At 33.5% G+C, this 13,687-nt stretch overlaps 1 protein-coding gene across 15 annotated transcripts in view; it reads right to left on the bottom strand.

Annotated features, from left to right (window-relative positions):
- Positions 1-13,687, bottom strand: part of SOX5 (SRY-box transcription factor 5) — a 1,018,145-nt gene that overhangs the window by 58,630 nt on the left and 945,828 nt on the right. The window lies entirely within an intron of this gene.

Here is a 13,687-nt window from a genome sequence, read left to right on the forward strand (position 1 = left end):
TTGGTTATATGACAGTGGTTGATAACATTAGAATACTATATTTTTAGTATACCTTTTCTACATTTAGATACACAAATACCATTTTATTATACCTGCCTAGAGTATTCAATAGAGTGACATACTGTACAGGTTTGCAGCCTAGAAGCAATAGGCTGTGCCATATAACCTAAGTCTGTAGTAGCCTATACCATCTAGGTTTGCATAAGTACATGCTATGAGGTTTATGCAACAATGAAATCACCCAGTGACACATTTCTTAGGACATATCCCCATCATTAAGTGATGTGTGACTAAACATACATGTGATATATCCATACATACATATAATATATCCATATATATATATTATAAACGAATATGTCTGTGTATGGGTGAGATGTTTCTCTGCCATTTTTAAGCTAGGTTTCTTTGGCATAAAAGGTATGCTGAAACCCCATCTCTACTAAAAATTCAAAAATTAGCCGGGCATGGTGGCAGGCACTGTAATCGCAGCCACTCAGGAGGCTGAGGCAGGGGAATCACTTGAACCTGGGAGGCAGAGGTTACAGTGAGCAAAGACAGCACCACTGTGCTCCAGCCTGGGCAACAGAGTGAGACTCCATCTCAAAAAAAATAAAAAATAAAAAAGAGAGAAGCAGAGAAAAATAATCTTACAAAATGAAAGGAAAAATTTTCCTCCTAAAACTTTATTTGAACTATCAATTAAACAAAATAACAAAACTAGACAATATTTGTATAGGCTTGTGCCTTTCATTTCAGCATTGACTTGATTCTTCAGCAGCTTATGTAAAAGAGGTCACTCGAAGATGTATTCATAGTAAACAAACTCATAAAGGTAATGAATAAGACAGAATGCAAATTAATGCATTTATGCCACCTTAATATTGCTGAGTTTTCTACAGCACACCTTTCCTAATTTCAAGATACCTAAAAAAGCCAATTTCACAATCAGAGCCAGGGCAAAAAGAGGTAAATGGTGAATGCTTTATTCAAAGCATAGCAAGGGCTGGTGAGTAAGGCATGGTTCACTATAGATAATATCTCTCCAGTGATCAATTTATCTCCAGGCTCTTATTTCCTAAATCCAGCATATTTCACATAGACTGACAGGTTAAATAAGAACAAATCTTACTTTTAAATTTCATAATCTTTTTATATAAATAATATTGTTCCATTTTTCTTAGGTACAATCTTACTCTACTCATACTGTATTATCTTCCAATGATCCAAGCCTTTGACTATTTATTCTTCTAAAAGAAGTAAAGCATTATTTACATGCCAAGAATTGTGCTTGGTGCTAAGGATGATTAAGCTATAATCCCTACCCTCATGGGTCTCAGCATCATGCAAAGGAAGACAAGTACAATGAAGTATTATTAGGGTGCTTTGATACTATTAAAGGAGTATGTGTTTGGGCAGTGGGATGACATACGATGTAATAGCCAATTCTATATAGAATTCTATATAGAAATGATGGTTTAGATGGATACTATATTACTAGTAGTGCTAAGAAAGAAAAGTGAAATGAACAGGTCAGAAGCAACCCAGAGAGGTCTAGTGTCACAACATAGGCAAAAAGAAGTGAAATAGCATGATACATGAGAAAGTGATTTCATTTGAGGTATACATTTCTGGAAGTGGGAGAAAGGCAGAGGCATTTAGTTTATCAGGCTTGTGAGGCAGGTGGGGCTAGATTGCAGAATGCCATGGTAAAGAGGTTAGACTTCATTTGTTAGACACTTGTATCTTTACATTTTCATTCTTCTTAAATTCACTCACAAAGTTCTACAGATGTATTATAATCAACCTTATTTCCTTCTCAAAAATTCAGATAAAATCCAATCTTTTATTCATTTATACCTATGTGTCTCTGTACAGGCTGTTTCCATTTTGCTTCTGAAACCTTCTAAATGTCACATCTTTTGGAACCCTTTTCCTTATTCTCCTATTTCTCCCCAGTTTATGTTACAAACTTTCTTCCTGACCTTCATATTATCCTTTGAATAGCACATAGCATACAGTATTTTAATTGTTGGCTTACTTGTTTTCCCCCATTACATCGTCCAGTGTGTTAATTGTTGTTGTTTTTTTTTTACTCTGCAAGTGTCCAGCATATTAGAGGTGCTCAAAAGGTTTACTGAAGAATTCTCAATAGAAGTTGTTTTGACATCCTCTAAAACTAATTCTAGAAGCCTCATCTATGAATAACAGTCATTACAGGATTTTTAAAATTTATATAAACATATTGCTTTGTTTCAAGCAAAATTGGAAGTCTCTTGCTTAGAACAGATCAACAACATGTCTCTTTCCAAAGGAAAACATTCTCATCTCTCCTTCTTTACCCAATAGGAGATAACTCACTTATGACAAGTTACATTTTATTAACTCTGTATTCTAAGTGGATCTCTTTTTTTTCTTTTTTTTTGAGACTGAGTTTCACTCTCGTTGCCCAGGCTGGAGTGTAGTGGCGCCATCTCAGCTCACTGCAACCTCCGTCTTTCAGTTTCAAGCGATTCTCCTGCCTCAGCCTCCTGAGTCACTGGGATTACAGATGCCTGCCACCAGCCCAGCTAATTTTTGTATTTTTAGTAGAGATGGGGTTTCACCATGTTGGCCAGGCTAGTCTTGAACTCCTGACCTTGTGATCTGCCTGCCTTGGCCTCCCAAAGTGCTAGGATTACAGGCGTGAGCCACTGTGCCTGGTCTGAAAGATATTTTTTTAAAAAATCTTAATTATTTCTTTTTGTCTTATTAAATTCTCAATTTCTTACTTTATATGCCCAAATTCTAAAAAACATAGTCATACAAAGGTTCAAAAGTTCACCTTAACAATAGCTACAAAACATATTACTGCAGTTAAAAGAACTTTATACAGACACATTCTCTTAGATTGTGTTGTATTAATAAGTATAATTTTGCAAAGATTGAAACAGTGAAAACCTTATTAAAAACTGTGATAACTAGGGTTCAGTTCATATTAGGATTGAGTTATTATAACATAAACATTAATCAAGTCTACATTTGTTAAGAGCCCATAGGGGCCAGCTATTTAAAATTCAGTAGATAGAGTAGTAAAATTCTAATGCGATCCGTCCTATAGAATGGAAATCTCCTTCACTTGTTTTGTGGTCACTCCATAAATTAAAGTCCCAGATAGAACAAATCAGAATTCTAGTTCAGGGTGACTTAATGAATGCTAATAGAAAAAGATAAGCAAAACCAAAACAAACACAAAGTACCTATAGGTTCTCTTAGAATAGGACCAGAATCATCATTTTTTGGATAAATGACAGCACTATTTGCATGAAAACTGGCTCTAAAAATTTCATCATTTGACCCAAAATTCTTGTCTTGCCCTGTATTCATGTAGGGTTGACCTGAATATTGAGCTCCCACTGACTTAAAATGAAACTTTGATCCTCAGAAGAGTTGCATAGAGAAGTACAGAAAACACAAATCTGTACTTATTTAAGGACATTCCTGTTGCTGTCATAATGCTTCTTAAAGCATACTTCACAACAGTATCCTTTTTCTTATGTTATTTTAAGTGCTACTGGAAATACCACAAGAGAAGAATTTTTGTAGTATTTCATCCTATTTCTGGCCTCTATTTATGAAATAGCTACACTGCCAAAAGTCATCAAAATTTCACAACAAATCATAACAGCTCAAATTATATAATAAAGTAGAAAAAATAAGATTCCTTGCTTCTTTAAAGATCCAATTTAAATGTAAGCCTCCCACAGAATCCCAATACTGGCAATTGGCCTTGCAAAGCACTACAACAGAGCTTTAATAAAATATAATTGTGGTTTCATGAAAATGTGAGGTTCTTAGCAATATTCAATAATTCTGAACCATTGAGAATGCATGTTTCAAATTTAATATTTATAAGCTGAAGATTTCATTGAACAAAATTCTTATTTCAATATAGACAAAATTCCAAATGTATATTCAATTTAAATAAAAGATATAAAATTATTTTGTTTCCTAAAAAAATAGTTATTCTAAATTTCAAATAGGTAGTCCATGTTTCCTATGTTCTCCAACTTTACAATACATAAGACAAGGAAAGCATGCCTACAAATTCCTTTGATAGTATTACACAGATGCTAAACAATTTAGTTAATGTAAATCATACCACTGCATCTATTGAAGACTTTTTTCCCTACATTTAATACTAATCAAGTCATACAATTTCTGGTCTTTGTTTTAAAAACCATAAGTAAGAATGACTGTATTCTTCAGTTGATTATTAGCAGTAATGAGAATCTATATGAATATTGATGGAGAATCTCATTTTCTTATAATATTTTGGATAGGGTCTGGATTGAAATAATCTCTATTGCTCCTTACATTAACTTTGTGCAGTTAATGCCACTTCCATATTGTATACACATAAGAGAATATGAAAACAGGTAAAACTAAAAGGAATATCGCTTTATGAAATATAATGGAATAAAACTGATGAATTAGATCTTTGCAATATAAACTCATCAATCTCACTAATATGCATTGAAAATTAAGTGCTTTGAGCAAGTACATGTCTAAATAAATGATATAATGATTTTTTTTTTAACCAAGAAAATAACATTATCTAAATAAATTTTATAAAATCTTTACAGGAGTTTTCGGGTTTTTTTGTTTTTTTGTTTTGTTTTGTTTTGTTTTTGTTTTTTTTAAAGCAACCTTCAGAGCTACTGGAAATCAATGGTGTTTTTGTTAAGCAGGTAGCATTGCATGTTTGTATGACAGGAGGTATGACTCTTAAAAAGCATATACTAACTGGAAAGAGGTAGGGACGAAGGAAGAGAGGAAAGTAGAGAAAGAGAAAGGGAAGTGGGATTTAAAAAATGTACGAAAGCAAAAATCATACTAATCAGAAATTTGGGTGTTTTTTCTTATGTGACTTATTTACCTACTTAAAAGACATTCAGTAAAACAAGAGTTCCAAAACTCTTATGAGCACTAGTTATGTAGCAATTAATAGTTTTTTAAGGTGACTTCTTTAAGACCAATACTCATGTAATAGTGTTAGTGCCAAAAAGTTGATCTTGTAATTTGCTTCACATTGGTGGTGACAGGTATTATCAACTGTGTTTTCCTGTAATGCCAGTGAAAAACCTCTAGTGAAACAAATCTAGAAAAAAAAAAGAAAACAGGAAATATTCTGGATTGAATCTGCACTCCTCGTCTGTACTTGTGGCTTTTCTTAAACTATATCTGATTGTCTCTATCTACATTCTTCTTCATATCCCTCACTTTATACACTGTGCTATGTGAGCAGACATATCTGTTTACCCTGTTCATCACTATCCTCAGGTCCTAGGACTCCAACACCTCACAGGCAATTAACAAATATTTGTGGAATTGTGTCTCTCTAACGGTAATACCCAGGATATGTCATTAGGGCTCAAATTCCATCATGTTTCTAAGGGAGTGTTGTAGAAGTGCTTAAAATATTAATTAATTGACACAGGAGTTAAAAGAAAAAAAATTCCTTTGCTACAAAGACATAACATCCTAACAGAAAGACAATGAGTACATAATAACAACAGCTTGATAAGTAGTGTGACAGATAGAAAATATATCATTTCTCTTTAAAAGTGAATGCATTTAGAATATAATTCAAAGCCCTGAACATGAAAAAATCCTATAGGATCTGGTCTTTCTCATTTCTCAACATCACTCCTTATCATTCTCCTTCACATTCACTGCACTTCAGCTACCCCAGCCTTTCTCTAAACCTTCAATTCATCAACCTCATTCACATACTAGAGTATTTGCAATTACTTTCCCTCCTGTTTGGAATATCCTTTCCTTAGACTTTTACAGGTGTCTTCTTTTTCATGGTTTCAGAGAGGGCTTTCCTTAAAACTTTCAAGAAGATTCCCTTTCTTGTCCCCAGCACACTACCTTTGACCATGTTTTATTTTCTTCCTAGCACTTACCACGTACAAAATTATCTATTTGTTTAATTGCTCATAGTTTGCTTCTCCCCATTACACTGTAAAATTGTAAGAGAACTACTGTTTTGTTTACAGCTATAGTTCTACTAGCTTGATCTAAACTGGATACATAATAGAAATAATATTTGAATCAGTAAATGGTAGATGTAAACACAGGGTACTATAGAACACTATAAAAGGGACAGTCCTTTTAAGAACAACAACAACAAAAAAGAGCAGAGCTAGGAAATACAAACCAACTCTGTATGATATTGTTTGGGGTCCTGATTAAACCACACATGAAATCAGAAGAACTTTAAAAAAGTGGCCAAATGTATTTCCATTTTCTATCACTTGCAACTGAAAGAGAACTGACTAATATAATTGCTATTCAGTGAAACCACAAGAAAAAGTCCTGGAAAGATGCTTTCAGGTCTCTTTAAATGAGAACATTATGATATTAAGACTTATTCTGAAATACTACCTGTTGGGTAAAATGTACACTATTTGGGTTATGAGTATGCTAAAAGCCTAGATTTTATCACTAAGCAATATATCCCTGTAACACAACTGTACTTGTACTCCTATATTCATAAAAATGAAGAAAATAACAAAAAATACAATGTCTGATGTCTGAATGTCTGAATAAGACAATGCCATCTCATTTACTGGTGGGCTCCTTGACATTGTGAGATTCTAGACAGAAGCAAAATGACCTTGTGACTGGGTTATTATGTCTTGGACTGATACCTTTTAGGGTATCAGTCCAAATACCTTTTAGGGTTCCTTCTGACTTAAACTTTCATGCCTCTATAAATAAAATATCTTATACATTTTATTAAATAAACACAACTGTTGAGTACTTTGGATTTTTAACTTGTCTTCAGTTTAGAATGTTACGTATCTATTTTCCAACCCTCACATCTACCTCTGTTTAGTTAGTATAATGTTTTCTTTCTGCTCTCCATTTTGTACTGTTTAAAAATTCTAATAGTATTCTTTGTTCTCTCTAGTGGAAAATATAGATAAAATTGATTGAATAATTTTGCATATATACTATTTCCCATCAATCTAAATAAGACATCAGTAATTGTTGTCATTTTATAAACAAATTTATACTTTGAGGCATCTCTGTAAGAAAGGATCACGAAAATTCTTATTTTATGAGTAAGTAAGAATGTGTAAGCAGCATATATTTAATAAAGAGAGAGGATCAACTCTGACATTAAGAATAGTCCTCCTTAGTTACACATATCAAGTCTTAATTCAAACAGTTCCAGTATAGGTGACAGCTAAAGTGATAAAAAGGAGTTGATTATTGACAGCTCCAAAGGAGGCAATGATCAATAATGTAGCAGAGAAAACAAAATACTTCAACTATTTTAAAGTATGCTTTAGGAAGTCAAAATTATAAATGATTCCCCCCAAAAAAGAGTAACTACAGAAATGTACTTTTGCTTCTTCAGTCTAACATAATAATGACTTAGCATTTCAGCTATGATATTGATTGAGATTTTGTTAGATACCCATATATCTAAAGTAGGGAAATAAAAACAGAACAATAGATGTCTTATCTAGACAAGTAAATAAAAACAGAACAATAGATGTCTTATCTAGACATCTATTGTTCTGTTTTATTTCCCTACTTTAACCGCCTGCTATTTTTGATCACAATGCTTCAAACACACAGATTTTTAGACAGTGAATCTACTTTAGGTTGCGCCTATTTTAGAGTGCAAGTTTCCCTTAAAAAAGATGATTCTGTGGGTCTCCCTGAGTCTGCACATGCTCCACATCCTCTTCTTTCCCCGTGGTTTGCATTATTAAAAAGCTTTGACATGGCTCATCATGCTGTGTGCATGAGACAGGTTCCTGTCAAAACAAAATCAGTATACTGGAATACACAGCCCAGGCTGGTAGGATTCAAAGGACATTACCTAAATCATTCTGCATATTTTGCTTTTTTGTTTAATGCTGAGATTACAACTAGGCTTTTTTATAATTTTTATTGCTTTCATGGTAAAAATGTGACCAACCCCCAACTTTCTGCGTCATAAGAATGTATCGCCTAATGACCTATTTGGACATTTAATACCACAGAGCTCAGAAAAGCCTCTGTTTTAAGTACCTAGCTGTTTGAGATTTCCATCAACTGAATAAAGATGAAAAGGAAAGGAGGAGGCTCATCACAGGGGTCCTGTTGACAACATTTCACTTATTTCCATTTAGCAACACAGAACCACAAAAAGAAAACTATTTTATTTAAAATGACAGGGTGACTATGTTATATCCACTGTAAATATGTCCCACCCAGGAAGTGATTATAATGATAATGGACTGCATTTGCAGTTTAACTCTACAGGGTGATTCTTCTTATACAAATTCACCTCTTGAGTATATGACACATCCATATCACATCTCAAAGGCTAACAAAATAGTTATTTCACAGACACTGAAATAAATGGGAGAGGGGAGTTTTAACAGATATTTAACAAGGCATACATAGAAATTTATTGAAATTCTAGCATTTAAATGATATGCCAGATACTGTTAAGAATAGAAATCGTCAATTTAAATGTGGTTATAATTAGCTGAGGCTAATACCTACCCGTTTCCATCTTGAACTTGTGGGAGAAATGAAATCTACAAAAGTACCAGACCCAACAGTTTCAGGATGGATCAGTGATGTGATGCTGATACACAGAAATAAATGGCACCTCCTCTTTTATTAATACTACTTCAGCACTATCAATTACTTAGAAATACTACATTCACAGACCAGCTTTAGACCTGTGTCGTAAGTCATGATTGAGATTTTAACCTGAAAAGCTCTCAGAAAGTCAAATAGTAGTATTCTGAAACTTTTACATATTGGAAATAAGACCTCTAAAAACTACTACTCAAAATTGCTCATGGTCAGATGAAATGTAAAAAATATTAAATGAGGTTATAGTTATGTTGAGCAGTGCTTTTTGAACTTTTCACCATGGAAATATTCCTGTGGAGGCCCTAGTACTTCCTAGTCCATTTCAAACACATGAAGTCTCTTTGTTGTCTTGTGCTTTATCTTTAACAGATGTTTTTGTCACAATATTAAAAATAATGTTTCTATACTTTGAGTTAGTGGTAGGTAAACTTGGTTGTGATTATGCTGTATTTGCGCTTTTGTATGCTGCCTTTTTCCCCACTTGGCATTATAAAACACTGTCTCAAATTACCAAAAATGCTTTCATTTCCCAAATCTCCTGTGAGAACTAATCCTCAATCAAGATGAATCTTGATTATCCTCTGATTTCTCATACTACCAGCACATTGCTAAGTAATCTTGTGTGTATGTGTACCACAAATTGTGACTCATAGTGTTAAACTACAAAATTCTACCCTGCAGATCAGTGTGTATTGATATAATGTTTACTTGATAGCCTGAAACTATGTGATTGGTACCATTTCAGCAAAAAAGAGGCTGCCTAATAGGAGTCATCGGCACTGCTGATATTACTAACACCAACACATGGTACCATGTCGGGCAAAATCTTTACTATGCCTTTGAAAGAGGATCAGGTAACAATAAAGTTCCAGTTATTGTTTCTGAATTTGAAGCAATATTATAAGGATACCAAAGCTCAAAGAATCTGATTGTGTCTGGTCAGCTGGGTAGGGCCATTTCCGGCTTGCCAGAGAAACATTTCTTTTCCTTGTCATACTCCCAGATGCTACTGCTGAGCAAATGGGAACATCACCGCCAGAAGTACTTGAAAAGAACAAAAAATTGATTCGGACAATCTGTGTGCTCTTGCCATTGATAGAAATACAATTGTGACTTAGGGTATGACTAGGGTCACAGCAAGGTTAAAAGAAAAGCACCCAGGAATTCTCTCTTGTCATCGGCTTTTTAAACTGACTGTTCTTGGCTGCTGCAGGAAATATGTAAGTTTCTGTCAAATACCAAGGGAGGTTTAATAGTAATTACAAGTTGCTCTTAGGATTTTCCAAGCGGTAGCTACTTTTACAATGGCAGAACACTTGAAATGTGAAGTTCGGATGTTTAGCACACCTGTAGCACTTGAGGACTTCTTGATAACATAGAATTATAAGCCTATTCATAACTAATAATTATATAAGCTGTGTATAAAACTGAGTCTAAATACTCTTCCTCCTAAAGGAACTGTCTGAAGCCTGATACTGATTCCATTAAATTGAAAAGAAATTATTTATTTTTAGAAAACAAATGTATCAAAAGATCAATTACTATCACAAAGCAAAGGTCATCCAATTCATTTAAATAAATATGTGGTGCAAAAATGACAATCACTGAATACATTGCACATTGGTTCATTCTGTAGCAGAAAGCTGAACTATAAACAAATGAATTAAAACATTTGTTAAGGCTATAAGCAGATTCAACGCTTCAAAGCAATGTTATAGTATATGTGATTCAAAAGCCAATATTGTTTAACAATACCTGAATTAAATAATTTTCTTTAAAGTAAAAAGGTAGGATTATTTTTATAATTTTGAATAAACTAGGATCTCCTTTCACAAAGTTCAAGGTTTTATACTTTCACTCAGACTTATTTACCAACATTTAGCCATGAACTTAGCTGTTAGGACACACATGAGCGAGAATATTATCTGTGAAGAGCTAAATATATTCGCTTTTGTGGGTCAATGAAAAAAATAGCTCTGGAGTAAGATCCAAAGGGGAACAAATTAAATAATTGCTAAAGAGACAAGTGTGCAAGTATTTAGAAATATTTTATTTTAACAGCTGAGAAAATTTTAAAAATCTGTCATTGCTCTTAATTCTGTATCATCCAGTCTTTGGCAAAATAGACCATGGAGGAAAAAAAATATATATATATATATATATATTTGGCTTGTGACTAATAAAACCAAGGCATCGAGAAAAGAAAGAGTAACTCATGACAACATGCCAGGCATTAATGCAAACAGTTCACAAACAGCAAGTTCAAGGACCTGTAACTCAAGAAGCAACACTATGCACGTTCTTGAATGCAGACTTTGAACAGACCAGATTTCTTTTCGTGTTTTCGCATTTACAGAACATGATTCCACTGTGCCGTTTTCAGAGGTTCACTGTGAGTCCTCTAAAGGTTTCTTTATCATTTAATATTATAAATAATTATGCTCCTGGGCGGCAGTTCAAAGCCCAGTACAGCACTCGTACAACACCACAGGCAGGTCAGGTGACCTTTCTCCAATTCTCCTCTCTCTGGTGCTGAGGACAGACAAAGTGATATGTCTGTCATACGCCATTACCATTAGAACAGAATCTTGTTCTTTTATTACAACTGAACTCTGCCAGATTTCTCAGCAGGAATGCTAAGTGAAATCAATGTCTTGGATTTCCAGGCTGAGCTTGGAGGTCACAGCCACTCTATCATTTCTCAGCATTATCCTTTCTCTCTCGCACACACACTCCCCAAGCCTCCAACTGGCACACAGCAGATTGAAAACAGCATGCATCAGAGGACTCATGCTGTACAATTTTACAGTCTTTTGGAGCCCCCTCCTTTTGATTCCCCCCTTCCATTTTTTTGCAAATTGCAAATAAGTTTTGTTTGTGTCCTTCTCTAGAGTTCTGAGTCAAAGGCAAAGGCATGCCCAGGAAGAAGGGCAGGCAATACAACTCAGAGAACATGGTTAATTTTTGACAGCTATTAATAAGATCATTATCCTCACATCATCACCTGGATATGACTTATGATTCCATTGTTCCAAACAGCAAATGTACTTTTAACTTAAACCATCAATTTGGTTTATGCCAGGTAGGTATGTAGACAAAACAAAATGCTTTAATAAAATAATTCTATTTTATGGTAAGATAGACGTGAAAATGTGCCAATAAAACACACAGAAAATACCCCCAAGACATTAATAATTGATTGCTTAAAAACATAAATATGATAATAAATGATAGCTATTACACATGAATAAAATAGCTTTGTGAAGTCAAAATGTTTATTATGCTATGTATAAATGTCAATTCCAAGCTACAAGAAAGTAAATTCATGTATTGTAATGGGTTATCTTTATTTACTGTAGGTTGTATTTTTTTGGCCATGTTCTTCATTAAAATGACAACAGTATTACTTATTGGTGTGGCTATTTTTAACCCACTACATTTTACTGCTGAGCTAAAACACAAACACATTTAAGAAATCTTTTCTGATAGTTAGAGTGGTTGTGGACAGTATGCTAGAGGGCACTGAGTATAGAAAGGGCATATTTTTATGAAATCGTTGTTATTTGAAAAGAAGTACTTTGTTCTTAGTTAAACCTTTGTGTATTTTACAATAATTATGGATGGACAGAAGTACAACACCCACTGTTTTCTTAAACTTTATAAGATAGAAAATTCATAAAGGTTCATTTTCAAAAAGTAATTGAATTTCAAAGAAGAACTATAAATATATTTTTAAATAGTGTATAATCATGGCTATAGAAATACAATCTACTTTTTCACTTGTATTAAATAAACGGAGGTATATAAAACCATAGGATGTGGCAGATTTCTGACAGTACTGAAATAATCATTCTCTTTTGAACAAAGTCTATAAGGCTCTATGAATGTATAGAAATTTATAGCTCATAAAGCAGTTTCTTAATCTTAGTGAAGCAAACCTTCAGTTACCTTAGCATTTTCCCTGGTTTCCTAATAAAAAATCATTGTAGCAACTGCTCAATAAACAGTTGAATGGATAAATGACTGAATGGACAAATGAATAGATGCATAAATGAATGAGGCTGGCTGACATCAAAACCTTCATGATGATTTTTATAAGTAAACTGGTGAGAAGGTATCAATGACAAAAAGTGATTGTAGGTGGAAGAAAAAAATCTATCAGCCATTTAAAAGTGAGCTACATATCCTAAAATCATAAAGTGAAATGTCCTGATGTAAAGCCTCATTATGAAACATGATGTGAAATTACATCAATAAATCAAGGAAAAAACCAGAGAATAATATCTCACAGATGTATCTGTGTGTAACAATGACTATGTTGCTACAGCTATTTATTTTATCGAAACTGCTTTTTTAAATAGGTAATATAGTAAAACTTCTGGTCCACAGGAACACTAAAATTATCACTGCTTTAAAATTAAATTTATTTCATAAATGTTAAAATTATTAGCAAGTTTTAAAAACTTATGCTGTTGTGATTATAAAGAAGAGCAGACCAGACCTTAGATATACATTAAGCACAGAAGACGCATGGTCTAATAAACAGCTGAAATAGATCTTCAAAGTGGCATATGTATACTCCTATTGTCAATGTAGTATATATAATAATTTTCATTATATATTTCTACATACTATTGGAAAATCATAGTCTAAAGTTCTTGTCCAGGTTAAGTTATAGTCCCCAAAATATTTTTATTTTAATAATATGGAAAAGGACTGGGGAGTTCTAGGAAGATGGAGGCTGGAGTGCCCTTTTCCAAATGATTGATTGATCCTTTCTGCTTACTGATTCACTCTCTGGAACATACAATAACTCCGAAAGACATCCTGACAGAGCCATCAGAGTACTAGAGAAAGATTTTTTTAGGATTCTTGTATTTTTCTCTTTTAGTATTTTCTAATCCTTTTCTCTGCGTATTTCAACGATTTTGACTATTCTTACCCTGTTATGCTTTAGACATTTCAACATGGCATTCATGGGATGGCGAACAGAAGCAATTTTCTAGGTAATTCAGAAAAAAAAAGTATTTTG

Source organism: Cebus imitator, unplaced genomic scaffold (assembly GCF_001604975.1).
Source record: "Cebus imitator isolate Cc_AM_T3 unplaced genomic scaffold, Cebus_imitator-1.0 Scaffold25, whole genome shotgun sequence".
NCBI classification, from domain to species: Eukaryota; Metazoa; Chordata; class Mammalia; order Primates; family Cebidae; genus Cebus; species Cebus imitator.